This window comes from Microcebus murinus, chromosome 18, assembly GCF_040939455.1.
Source record: "Microcebus murinus isolate Inina chromosome 18, M.murinus_Inina_mat1.0, whole genome shotgun sequence".
In the NCBI taxonomy this organism is placed as follows: Eukaryota; Metazoa; Chordata; class Mammalia; order Primates; family Cheirogaleidae; genus Microcebus; species Microcebus murinus.
In genome coordinates, this window is record NC_134121.1 from 16,896,026 (window position 1) to 16,910,829 (window position 14,804).

A 14,804-nucleotide genomic window follows, 5' to 3' on the forward strand; every position below is an offset into this window, starting at 1 on the left:
GGGGCAGAAGAGAAGGGCTGCTCATCTTCTTTACCGCTCTGGGACAAAATGCATGGGTCGTGCAGATGCGCTGCGTAGCCACGCCCATCACTAGGCCTTATTTTCGGGGTAGGGCTTATATTGCGCACATGCTTAGAAATCCTGCTAGGGCTTATTTTATGGGTAGGTCTTATTTTCGGGGAAACACGATACCCATTGCTGCCCATATCCATCTTCTAAAATATTAAAGTCATTATTTAACTTGTAGCAAAGAGACACAGGTTCTAGTTCTCTCTTTGCCACTGGTTGCCTAGAAATAGCTCAAACTTGGGATCTATGTTCCATCTGCCAAGTTTAAATCCCAGCTCTGCCGTGCATGAGCTGTGTCCCGTGGGCAAGCACTCAATCTGTGGGCCTTAGTTTCCTCACCTGTCAAGTGAAGATAATAATAGTACCTCACTCACAGCGCTAGCCTGGGTATTAAAGACAGAATCCATGTGAAGCGCCCAGCCTGGTACTCAAGAGTTCAAAAAAAGCTGACTGTAACCATTATTATCCTTCCCAATCTAAACCCTCCAGCAAACTTTAGCTCCAGGCACAACTAGAGGTGAGGACTTTTAGGCGTATGGAGATTTTCCAAGGGCTGAAGCAGAGGAAATGTGATCTCCTTGATTTTGTTTGTGGCTTCTACTAGACCACATAGCAACAGAACAACATAGCAACCAATTGAAAGCAATTCCATTTTGTTCCAAGTCAGTCAACTTGATTTAAAAAAAAAAAATACATCATTCAGACTTCAAAAAAAAAACAACCTTCTTGAGTAGTTTTCTTGTCATATAGGCAAAGAAAGCTATATGTCATATATGCCTTTATAGTAAAAATGGCATTTGGTTTTTGTATCTGCTCAAAGTAGTTAGCATAAATTTAGAAACTCATCCCGATTTTCTTCCTCTGTGCTGCGGAGCCTGTTTTATAAACTTGTTACTATGCTGCCCTCTAGTGGAAAAGAATGATTTCCTGGAGTTTTTTTTAGGTCCTTGCGTGGATTTTAAATGGGACCCCATTTATTATCATATTTATTATTCATAGTATTGGGCTCATTTGAAGATATGGTTTGTCAACATATTTTATACAACTTCAAAGAGTTATTATTTCATTTTCAGTCGTTTGAACTAGGGGCTTGGTTTTCACTAAGATTCTGTCTTCTGGTAGAGCTATTTTACTTGGTGGGCACATAAATCCTGCTCCTGTAGTTTCCTCTGGGTTTGGAAGGCCACTCACACATGAGGCCATAGAAATTCATCCACAGAAGGGAGAGCAGGCCTCACCAGGGCACAGGCCAGCTGTTCTGCACTGCGGATGCTATTAGGATGCAAAGAAACTTCTCGAAGTCATCCTTTTGTGCCATTCCCTGTCCAGCTTCTCCCCGGCTGGATGAGCCAAAGATCCTGCAGAGAATCAGAATATGCCACCCCAAAATATGCTACCTTGGCAGAAGAATTAATTTGAGCTATTGGCAGTAAAGAAACAACAGATTCGGGAAAAGTTCTCTGCCCTCCCCTTATCTGCCTAAACTCAGGGCCTAAATTTTCCTTTGAAGAAGAAGCCCCTTCTATACCAGGAAGAGGGAGACCCACTCCTAGCACTGGTGATGGCGAGTCACATTGAGATGAGTCTATAACAACTCTTATTTTCCATTAGTTTCTTCCGTATGTATTCCTAGGCACTTTCCCACAATTTATCACTCCAGAAGGCCAAACATCCTTTCCTTGGTCCATTCACTTCTTTATAATTTATCAGCCTTTGTTAAAATGCTATGTAAGTCCTCAACTCTAACCACTTTGAGTTTTCTCTTCTTTTCTGTGAAGCTCTCATGCATGTGAAAATATTGACGTCAATAAAGATTGCATGCTTTTTTCCCACGTTAATCTTTTATCAGTTTAATTCGCAGGTCCCAGGAATAGAACCTAAGAGGCTGGGAATACATTTTTCCTCCCCTACAATCCCAGGGGTAGAGTTGATCATTAGAGGGGCAGGAGGTGGGGCAGCAGCCTGCAGTCCCCGCTCCAAGGGTGCATCTAGCAGTTGGTTCCACTCCTGAACGTTACTGCCTCCTCAGATTCACCAGCTTCAGCTGCTGCACCGGGCAAATACTAAAACACAAGAAACCAACCACACAAAGAGCCCAGTGCGCGCTTTGCCCTGCCTCATCTTGACTTTCAAGTGGCTTTATGTGCCTGTGAAATGCTAATCCTCAAGGGTGAAATCAAGCTGGTTTATGCTCGGAGCTGCCAGGGCCAGTGGTGATGGTGAGCAGCGAGGCACCGAATTTCTTCTCCTGAAACACAAGGGACTATTCAGCACACTGGCAGTCACAGCACAAAAAGCTATTCTTGCGGTAGCCCGGCAAAGGAAATGGGTCCAAGTGCAGAGACCATTTCAGATTTACGTTCTGTTTCCTGGGGAAAAGCGAAACCCGAGGGAAGACCACCGGGTAGGACAGGGCAAGCACCCCGAAGGTGCAGCGTTTCTTAGACGTCGGTTCTGATGCAGCAGGTTGCGCGGTAGGGCTTGAGAATCTGTCCTGCAACAAGCACCCCCGGGTGGGAGGGTGGGATCCGATGCAGATAGCTGGAGGGCTGCCTACCTTCTGAGAAAGCCTGGACGGTGTCTGCCAAGATTCGATAGCAGACATCATTAAAATTATCAGGGGACAGAGGCCACGCCAAATAGTAAAAGAAGAATGAATATGTTTACATTTTCTAGGGTTTGGCCCAATCAGACTTTGCTTGGCTCATGACAATGCCAGCAGACAGGTATTTACAAACAATAAACATATGTTTAGCATCCTAAACTGTACTTTTAAATAAAGCATTAAGACATAGTCCTGGCTGATGCGGTTAGGAAGCCTTTAATTAACATTGGAGACAATTAACAATTAATAATTAACACATAAATTTTACTATGCAATACTAATTTAAAAATGCCTTTCACAACTCAAGGGGTAAGGCAGTTTGTTCAAACTTTTGTAGAAGGCCTGGCTTATACCAATAACCATTACCATCTTCCTTTCTTGGAAACTGGACTTTTAGATCTTTTTGATGTGTCTGATTATTTACTTATTGAGGCAGAATCTGGCTCCATCACCCTGGGTAGAGTGCAGTGGCATCATCATAGCTCAATGCAACCTCAAACTCCCCAGCTCAAGCCATCCTCCTGCCTCAGCCTCCCCAGCAGCTGGGACTACAGCCGTGCACCACAACACCTGGTGAATTTTTCTGTTATTAGTAGAGATAGGGTCTCATTCTTGCTCAGGCTGGTCTTGAACTCCTGAGCTCAAGCAATTCTCCCACCTTGGCTTCCCAGAGTGGTAGGATTACAGGTGTGAACCATCATACCTGGCTGTGTTTGATAATTTAAAGAACAAAGGCAACTGCTATGCCCAGACATACTCTGCCATAGTGGGGAATTGTTCTTTGCAAAATATGTCCAATACAAACTTTATATATATATAAAAAATGCCCTTTGAGAATTAAAAAAAAAACCCGCAAAATGTAGTTTTCTTGGAAGATTCTGGTATTTGTGTTGGGAAATACAATCTAGTTTAACCATATATTTTTAAATTTTTGGCTCATTAATAAAAATAAGGATACTGAGCATCTCTTTTGTGCTAGGTACTCTTCTCAGTATTGACCTAACTCCATCTTTAAAGCAATTTTGAGTGAAAATTGGTAGTCCTACTTCCCTGTGACTAATATAAGAGGGACTAGTTAATTTCAAAAGAAATTATTTTCCTGGGTATCATTTTAGCAGAAGTTCTGTTCCCTTTTCCCTCATGCGGAGGGAATATGTTTTCCCCTAATGCAGAGAAATGTGTTCTCTGCCACAGTGAGCCGCCAGGAGAGAATTGCTTTCTCTTTGTTTCTGGACTCAGGGCCCAACAGTATTTAGCAACTACAGGCCAGGTGGCAAAGTGTTTGAGTGTCCCAGTTGCTGCCGCTGAAAGTTCAGGGCCTGAGATGATGCCCTGCAAGTTAGATGCCTTACATAATGAGGCACTGCAGAGAGATCCAAAAAATTCCAATGAAAAAATATGCAAAAGTCAGTGGGTTTTGATGTCTTCCTTCAAATCACTTAACAGAATATATGCTGTTTTCATTTATATTAGATGCACAAGAGAGTTTTAAAGTAAAACCTATTTTGTTTTTTAGTAAGGACTGAAATTAAAAATTGCTTGCAAGGTGGATTTTATGGAATTGTATTATATATATATTTTTTCTTTTCTTTTCTTTTTTTGTTTTTTTTTAGATACAGTCTCTCTCTGTCACCCTGGGTAGAGTGCAGTGATGTTATCATAGCTCACAGCCACCTCAAACTCCTGGGCTCAAGTGATCCTCCTGCCTCAGCCTCCCAAATAGCTGGGACTACAGGCATGCAGCACCATGCCTGGCTAATTTTTTCTGTTTTTAGTAGAGATGGGGTCTCGCTCTTGCTCGAGCTGGTCTCAAATTCCTGGCCTCAAGCAATCCTCCCACCTCAGCCTCCCAAAGTGCTAGGATTACAGATGTGAGCCACTGCACCTGGCCTTAAGGGATTGTAATAATCTTATTTTGGTGAAGATCATTGAGTCTAATTCTTTTTTTGGGGGGGGGGATCTGGAGATGGGGTTCTCCCTATGCTGCCCAGGCTGGTCTTGAACTTTTGGGCTCAAGGGATCCTCCCCCATAGCTGGGTTTACAGGTGCACACCACTATGCCTGGCTAATTCTTCATTCCCTAGACAAGGAATCCATCTGAGAATTAAATAGAAGTGGAAAAATTATTATTATTTTTTTTTGGTCTGTGGTTAAGGGAAAATATATCATGGAATAAGAACTGTATATAAAGGAAAATAATGTACATAATGAATTAACAAATACAAAATTTCAACAGAGAAATAGAAACTATTAAAAAATCCAGTGGTTACATTCTAGAACTAAAAGAAATATAATGTCTGAAATAGAAAATTCACTGGATAGGCTTATAGAGGAATGGAAATGACCAAAAAATGTTAGTGAACTTGAAGATCGAACAATAGAAATTATCCAATTTGAAGAACACGGAGAAAAAAGATCGGAAAAGATTATTTTCCAAAATATCTTTAGAAAAAAATGATTGTTCCTTGGGCAGGCAAAAGGAGCCAGAGGGATAGCATTGGGAGGGAGATTTATTTCTCATTGGATAGCCCCTTATGTTATTTAAAATTTTAAACGTTTGCTATTACCTATTTAAATAGGAAATAACTACATAGTGAATTCATATGCCCTAGCCCCCACCCTTGCTGATTCTGATTGAGGATCTAAGAACTTTGTAAAAATGTTTTCAGTTGATGTTGCTGAATTGCTGGTTGGGAATTCCTGTCCTGTGATATATGCTGTTTGTATCGCTTATTTGTTACAATATGCTGCCTTGGAAATGAATGTTCCCGATTGTGTCTAGATGGCCAAGCACCTTAAAGAGAAACAAAGGACATGAAATACTTACCGAGCATCTGCAGCAGCATACATTATGTCGTTTAATCTTTATAGCACTCTCTGGAGTAGATATTATTGTGTCCATTTTGTCCAAATAAGGAAACTGAGTTGCAGAGAGACAAGTAATTTGTCCAAGATCCTGCAGCTGATGTGAATCTGAACTGGACTTGAAGTCAGTCTCATGCCAGAGGCTGATCCTGTGCTACCCATCCTGAAGCGCTCAGCACCAAGCTACGCAGCAAGTGGAGCTCAAAAAGGGGTGTGTTAAATGCATGCCCGACTAATGTAAAAACGTTCTGAAATGCAGGCACTTAACTATTGATTAGATATTTGGGAAAACTACAAAATTTCTATTCATTATTGTGTCTGGACTACTTCGAGGCTGTGCCTTACTATAAGAAACAATGGTTGGGAACTGGAATTAATCATAGAAATGTAGTTTCTGTTATGTCTTCACCAAAGCAGAAATTTGACTTGAGCTTTCTTTACAGTAAGTGACCAAATATGGTCATTCTTTTTTTTTTTTTTTTAACTGGTTGGTCCTAATTGATAGCTGATCATTGTAGCTGAAATATTCTAGCCCCTTGTCTTATTTGGTGCAATATTATCTATCTTGTGCCTATTTATCAGTGCTGGTCTAGAGTCGATTATATTTAAGAATTGAATGATTTTTGCAAAGGAAATACATGGATATGGTTCAAAATGTAAAAGATACAGAAGGGTATTCAGTGAAAAGTCTCCTTCTACCACTGTCCTGGCCACCTAGTTTGCTTCAGAGTGAGCCAATGTTACCAGTTTCTTGTGTATGTTTCCAGATATATATATCCATATGTGTATATATATATCCATATATGTATATACACACACACACAAAAGCAAATATATATATATATTTTTTTCTTTCCCTCCTCTTATTTACAAAAATATTTTTTTGAGGACATAATAGACAATACCAACCATTCTGTGAATTGGTTTTTGTTGTTGTTGTTTTTCACTTAACATTATCCTTTGGAGATCATTTTATTTGGCACATAAGGTCCTTCCTTGTCCTTTTGTGACTTCATAGTGTGAAATCGTAAGGACGCATCATAGCAAGCCACCTGTCGATGGACATGTAAGTTGCCCCTAGTCTTACACCATTATCAACAATGCTGGAACGAATAACGTTGTGTCAGGGTGGAAACTTACTAGGTGCTCATGGAGGGTTGGAAAAAGAATTCTCCCGCAGAGTTTAGAATAGAAAGAAGTACAAAGTTTATTTATTTTCCCGAGAAAGAAAGAAAGAAATAGAGATACACACACACACACACACACATACACACACACACACACACACACACACACACGGGGGGGAGGGAGAGAGAGAGAGAAATAGAGAGAGAGAGAGAATGAGAGAGAGAGAGAATGAGAGAGAGAGAATGAGAGAGAGAGAGAATGAGAGAGAGAGAGAGAATGAGAGAGAGAGAGAGAATGAGAGAGAGAGAATGAGAGAGAGAGAGAGAGAGAGAGAGAGAGAGAGAGAATGAGAGAGAGGGAGACCAAGGCACTGAGGAAAAGGTAGAGGGTAGTCGGAGAGAGAGAGAGAGAGAGAGAGAGAGAGAGAGAGAGAGAGAGAATGAGAGAGAGGGAGACCAAGGCACTGAGGAAAAGGTAGAGGGTAGTCGGAGAGAGAGAGAGAGAGAGAGAGAGAGAGAGAGAGAGAGAGAGAGAGAATGAGAGAGAGAGAGAGACCAAGGCACTGAGGAAAAGGTAGAGGGTAGTCCTGGGCAGCTGAGGGAGAGTTTCTTGCTGTTTTAAAGGGAAAAAACTGGCTTTTCCCCTCCTCCGCTTCAGCAGACTAATAACAGAAGCGGCTGTGAGATGTCAGGTAGTTCTTTCTTTCTTTTTCTTTCTCTGTGAGGCTGGGTTATCTGAGTCCTTGAAATCTGGTTTTGGGGCAGTAACTGAGACCCAGAGCTGGAGCAGGGAGTTCACACTCCTGCTGTCCGCTTAGGGATCTTCGAGGCTGAGAAAACGAAACTTTTAGAGAAAAGGAGTTAGTTAGGTCACAGGTGTTTTAATTAAACAAAGCGTAGTTGTGCCGTGAGTTTATTTCCCTTACTTTCTGTTAGATAGGTTATTTTCCTCTGTGAGGTTATTAGTGAGGCCACCTTTCACACTGTGCATGCAGGCCTCATTTTAAAGCCAGCTCGCAATTTCTTTCTTGCTTACTTTGGATTCCATTTGGCCTTATTTCTGGAGTATCTGGTGGAGCCCTGGATATTTTAACATGTTTGCCATTTGGTTTGGTTGCCTAGAAAGCAGCCAAGAGCAAGCCTTCTAAGTCTGATCAAACAGATACACATTCCCTGAGCACCTCCAAAGCAACAAGACTTAAAGCAAAAGAAGTTTCACTGAAGTTACTTCAGCAATCTTGGAGCTCAGGGGCTGTTTATCACCCCCAAAGTGAAATTGACGAAGCCCTGCCAAGACTGTGTTGTGGATTCCAGGAATCCAGACTTGCAGCCAGAGACAGCCTGGAAGCAGGGCCCCTGCATCCTATCGGCTGGGTGAGGACGCCTACAGGACAGCACATGGGGGCACACAGGGGCACTCAAAGGGTCACCTGCTTTTCCTTAAGGAGAACCATACAGCACATGAGGAAGGCCAGTCACGAGGGCAAATGCAGGCCAGATTTAGGAAAGGACTAGTCAAGCCTCTGGCACTACGTATCGAGCAGGTCACTCTGGACTACTTTAAGAATGACTAACCTGTCTCCCAGGAGCCAGTGAGTCAGGGCAGCGCTCAGACAAGGGGCACCGTGGTTGACATGACAGGCTCTAGGGCCGGGCAGTTAACATCCTGGTTCTACCAGTCAGTAGCTGTACGAGTGGAACGAAGTAACTTCTTCGTGCCTTCTCTCTTCTTCTGAAAAATGGGGTCAGTAATCATAGCTACCTCAAAGGCTTGCTGTGTAAATTAAATGGGGTAATAGATACAGAGTATTTAGCAGAGTGCCAGGCACAGGATACATGCTTGATACATGGTGGTGGTTATTATTATTATCTAAGGAGAAACAGGAAATGTTTCACAACTTCATTCCACACCACAAGCGTGCTACTTTAACATCTAGTGAAGACTTGTGGAAATAAATACATGGTGCACTTATTCTTGATGATCGTGTTTCTAGCTGTAGGGCTTTGCCTTATTTTATACCATGGTGCCAATTGTGGAGGGAAGTTACATCCTAGAAATGAGAAACCATGAATAGGACCTTGCTGAGAACTGTGGCTGGGAGGCCCTGGTGTGCACCATATATTCTTGTAGTTGATCAGTTTCTTATGAATCTTTCCCTTTTTTTTTTCTTTTTTCCTTCATTATCTGTGGAATTTATGAGTAAAAAAGATTCCTGCTCCAGAGAGTGTTCAGGAGAGATGGCTGTAGCTCTGTACTCCACTTCTCAGAAAACACCAGAAAAGTCCATTATTAGAGTGATGGGCTATGACTTTTCTGAGTTTTTTTTTTTTTTTTTTTCGAGACAGGGTCTTGCTCTATTGCCCTGTCTAGAGTGCAGTGGCATCATCATAGCTCATGGCAACCTCAAACTCCTGGGCTCAAGCAATTCTCCTGCCTCAGCCTCCTGAGTAGCTGGGATTACAGGTGCTCACTACCATGCTGGCTAATTTAAAAAAATTTTTGTAGAGACAAGACCTCGCTATGTTGCTCAGGCTGGTCTTGAACTCCTGGCCTCAAGTGATCCTCCCACCTAGGCCTCCCAAAGCACTGGGATTACAGGCATGAACCACCATGCCCAGCCTCTGAGATTTTTTTTTTTTTTTTAATAAAAGGGTAAGCAGCACTTTTTCAGTGCAGTTTAAGAACACAGTGACTTATCATGCTTCCTCCTGACTTCATGACTACTGATCTATGAAAAGGGAACATCAATGTCTTTTAAATTCATGGGTAGTTAAAAATATTAGGTTTTGTTTTTATGCTACCTGAGATAATCAGGTATCAGTGTCTAGAAAGGAAATGTTAATGTTAAGCAAAACGTGAAGTTGAATGCCATAGCTATACGTACTTTGTTTCCATACAATTTCATGCACACCATGGAGAAACTCTTGGCATTTGGGATTTCCAGAGGTCTGATTATGGACAAATTTTGCCTGAAAAATTGATTTTCTTTTATGCTATAAAAGAAGCTCTTCCCTTAGATAAATTATGAAGTGATTTAGAGCAACAAAGATATATTTATAAAATAAAGAATTTTCATTTCAAAAGAAATTTGGCAGTTTTGCTAGTGCCTCACTCCATCGCTGCTTTAACACTGGGAACCCAGGAAAGCAGGACACTGTTAATTTTGCAACTAAAAACAGGAAAAGGAATCATTTAGAGTTGCTCTGGCTGAGCACCTAGGATCCAAACTGCTACCACCAACCTTTCACCTTTCTGCTCTTGGGGACCGATGGGCAAGCTTGTTGGGAACACAGGAACCCTACCCAATTCCTCAGCTTTCAAAGTCTTCACAAAGTCTAGTGGATGTGACTTTACTTTCTTTCAAAACATGAGAAAATTTGCATACTTTAGGAAAAAACTGGCCTGATTCGTTAATTCTGGTTCTGGAGAATGAACGAAATAATCTCCAGGGTAAAGAAAAGGGAGAAAGAAACCCTTTCCAGATCTACAGAAAAAATTAAACAATTGGTTTAAAAAATTAAACAATTAAACAATTGGTTTCCTTATCGTGTGTGTACATGAATACCTTGGTCTGATTGTGTGTGTCCCCCCACATTCATATGTTGACATTCTAACCCCCAAGGTGATAGTATTAGGAGGTGAGGCCTTTGAGGGGTGATTAGGTCATGAGGGTGGGGGCCTCACGATTGCGATTAGTGCCCTCATAAAAGAAGCCCCAGGAAGCTGCCTTGCCCCTTCTACCATGTGAGGACCCAGCAGGAAGGCACCATCTATGAGAAAGAAGGCCTCACCACACACTGAATTGGCAGGTGCCTTGATCTTGGACTCCACAGCCTCCAGAACTGTGAGAAATAAACTCCTGTTGTTTGTAAGCTTCCCAGTTTGTGGTATTTTGTTATAGTAGCCTAAATGGACCAAAACAATAACTGCTATTATTATTATTATTATTATTGAGACAGAGTCTCGCTTTGTTGTTGTCCAGTGAGTGCAGTGGCGTCAGCCTAGCTGACAGCAACCTCAGTCTCCTGGGCTCAAGGGATCTTCCTGCCTCAGCCTCCCGAGTAGCTGGGACTACAGGCATGCGCCACCATGCCTGCCTAATTTTTTCTACATATATTAGTTGGCCAATTAATTTCTTTCTATTTTTATAGTAGAGATGGGGGGGGGGTCCTCGCTTTTGCTCAGGCTGGTTTCGAACTCCTGACCTCAAGCAATCCGCCCGCCTCAGCCTCCCAGAGTGCTAGGATTATAGGTGTGAGCCACCTCGCCTGGCTGCTATTATTTTTTAATTACAATGTTAACCACAGTCAGGCACAGTGGCTCACGCCTATAATCTCAGCCCTTTGGGAGGCCGGGACAGGAGAATTGCTTCAGGCCAGGAGTTAGAGACCAACCTGGGCAACACAATGAAACCCCATTCCTATAGAAAATAACAAAAATTAGCTGGGTGTGGTGGCACATGCCTGTAGTCCCAGCTACTTGAGAGGCTGAGGTAGGAGGATCACTTGAGCCCAGGAGTTTGAGGCTGCAGTGAGCTATGATCATGACACTGCACTCCAGCCTGGGTGACAAGGTGAGACTCTGTCTCTAAAAAAAAATATTGTTAACCACTTGTGTTCAAGTGATTGATGGTTAAGTCAAGTGTTGGTCTTGTTGGGTGAGGAAGCTTGAAAGCAAAAGGCTATATTCACTTCCTATATTTCTAATTTAGAGAAGCAATTTACAAAGAATAAAAAGTTGAGAATATTTAGTTGAGCATTTTGGCGAGCAAGATTTTCATTCCTTACGGTTTCCACTGGACAATTACAATTGCCTCAGCTATCCCAGTTCTGGATCACAAAGAAAATGATTCCAGTTTCTTATTTTCTCTTTTGAGTTTTTTTTTAGAAATTCAAGTGTGCCAAACCTACAGACTGAAGGGAAAGGGAAAATGGGATTATTTCTTAATCTTTTGAAGTCTACAAGATGCTGCGCTGCACAATGCAAAAATAACCGAATGAAACATGAAAGACCCAGTCATTCGATGGAGTTATATTATTTATGTGATGCTCAGTAACCATTCCCAATATTTTTCCCAAAGTGGATCTAATCAACCCAACTGGTTTTAACCCTAACTTGAACCTTGGGAGACTGGAAGTCTAGATCTGTTTTCTTGCTCCTGTGACCTTAGACACAGCCCTTCCTTGCTCTAGGGCTCTGTCTCCTCTGCACCTTGAGAGGGTTAAACTACATGATTTCTGAGACTTGTTTTCCTTCCTCACTTTCATTTCTTAACAGCATTTAATGTGGACACTCTTACAGCAGACAGGAATTTCTTCTAACAGAAATAGTAATAACTTCTACATTGTTTATTAACTATATTAATTACGAAAATCACCCTAGGATTTTTGGAAGCCCAGCATTCTGAACCATGGGGATTTTCTCCTAGAGCAGCAGTTCTCAAACTTGAACCAGCATCACAAACACCTGCGAGGCCTTTCTTCAGCCCCAGAGTTTTTGTTCAGCGTCTGGGTGGGGCCCAAGAACGTGCATTCCTAACAAGTTCCCAGGTGATGCTAAGCTGCTAGCTGGGGCAGGGCTTTGACACCCACAGGTGCAAATGCCTCTTGGGATCGTGTGTGTCCTCCCACTCCTCAGTGCTTAGAATCTACGATTACTCTCACCTGGACAGAATTGTGGTGGTCCCTGGTATTAAAGCTGGCAGGACATTTGAAGGTCAAATCAAATGCATTTGATACCTGTTTTTTTTTTTTTTTGGTTGTTATTGTAGCAGAGGAAAGTTTTTAGTTGTTTTATTTTTCCAGTTGAAATCCTGTGCAGAACCTCAACATATAAAGAGAGGAAGGTGGTATTTTATGAGTTCATTTTATACAAACTCCAATTTATAACATGTAAGAACAATGAAGCTATTTGTCAAAAATAGACTTCAAATTATACATAATGGTAGCTTTTATTACCTTTGTATTATGTCTTAGGCAAGTCTTAAGTATGTCTTAAGCTTTTGTACTCATATTAATTCATTAATATTCACTGCTATTCTGTAAGTTACCTATAAGGAAATTGAGGCCCAGATAGGCTAAATAATTGCCCCAAGATGACTCAACTAACAAGAAATAGAGCTGGGATTGTAGTTACAGTAACATAGCAGCTTTAGAATCTATTATTTTTCTTTATCAAAAAAATTTAGCTGTACAATAATGAGAAAAACCTGCAGATAAATAAATAGTAACAAATGGTAATAGTTTAATTTTTCAGACTTGCAAACCCAATGCATTCTTCAGCCAATAAATGATTCGAAGGCCTGGGAGAGGAATTAGTGGGAGATTTTTGGTTTCAAAGTAGGCATGCTTACAATATTGAACCATGGTCTCCATTTCTTGTCATAATTATAAATGTCAGACAGATAACATCCTCAACTTAATAAGCAACAAAGCTAGTAATAGCTGCTTTGTGACTGACTGCACAGCTGACAGTAGCATTACAATGGGAGAATGAAACCCAGTGGGTGGCCTGAGCCTTGGCTGTCCTTGGGGGTGGAGGGGTAGGGGGGTGGCATATATATCCTCACTGGGATAACAGTGTATGTTTAGACACACACGGGCCTGGATTTTTTTAAAAAACTCTGTTGAAAAAGCCCTTACCAATCAGAGACACTTTTAGATATAGTTCAAAAAAATATTTAAAAATATAAATATATCAAATATTTAAAAAAATATGACAAAGCCTGCTTTAGTCCAAAGTCTGCAAAATGTCGGTTGGCCTCATCAACCTAAATGGGCACAGAACATTTTAATATATGAGGCGTTTGATTGTACATATTTTTATTACAGCTTATTAAAAAGAGTTATTGATTATTACATATTGTATACAGGTATCAAAGCATCAAATGTACCCCCCCAAAATCATATAAATGTACCCCCCAAATCAAATATATAAAATATTTCTTATATATCAATAAGAAATTTTTTTTTTTTTGAGACAGAGTCTCGCTTTGTTGCCTAGGCTAGAGTGAGTGCCGTGGCGTCAGCCTAGCTCACAGCAACCTCAAACTCCTGGGCTCAAGTGATCCTTCTGTCTCAGCCTCCCAAGTAGCTGGGACTACAGGCATGCGCCACCATGCCCGGCGAATTTTTTCTATATATATTAGTTGTCCAATTAATTTCTTTCTATTTATAGTAGAGATGGGGTCTCGCTCTTGCTCAGGCTGGTTTCCTTGAGCAATCCGCCCGCCTCGGCTTCCCAGAGAGCTAGGATTACAGGCGTGAGCCACTGCGCCTGGCCTATCAATAAGAAATTTAAAAATAATAAATAGAGAGCCTTTTTTTTAGATAGTGTCTCATTCTGTTGCCCTTGCTGAAGTGTAGTGGTGTGATCATGGCTCACTACAGCCTCCAACTCCTGGGCTCAAGCAATCCTTCTGCCTCAGCCTCCCAAGTAGCTAGGATGACAGGAACATGCCACCATGTCTATCTAATTTTTCTTATTTATTTATTTATTTTTTTGTAGAGATGAGTCTCCCTATGTTGCCTAGGCTGGTCTCGAACTCCTGGCCTCAAGTGATCCTCCTGCCTCAGCCTCCCAAAGTGCTGAGATTAGAGACATGAGCCACCTCACCTGCCCTAGAAACAAATGGAGTTGAAAAATAAAAATAAAATAAAATATAATCAAACATTTGTGAAGCCACTGAAACATCTGTGCAGAACCCTGAAATTCTGTGGGGAAATAATAATGTCTTCCTTCATATTTTACAAACAAGGAAAGCGAGGGCCGGAGAGAGGAAATGACTTATTCAGGAAGCCATTTGTACAACTAGGATTAGGACCCCATACCCCGCTGCTGACCCAGGGCTGCTGCCCCTAAGCCTCTCCTAGTCTATTCATGGAACGCTCTGCCAAAGGCCATGATAAATCAATTGTGCTGCAATCTAAAGCTCTCATTCTGGGTATTTTGATGCTAAAATGTCATCCTATGAAACCTACTTCCACTAAAATAATTGAGTAGTACGCACAATTTTGGACTTTAGGTAAACGAGGCAAATCCAGAGGAGAGATGGTAAGATGGAAGGCTAGAAATACCATCATAGGAAGAAGGGTTGAAGAAACTGCAAATATTTAGCCAGGAGAAAGGAATCCTTAGA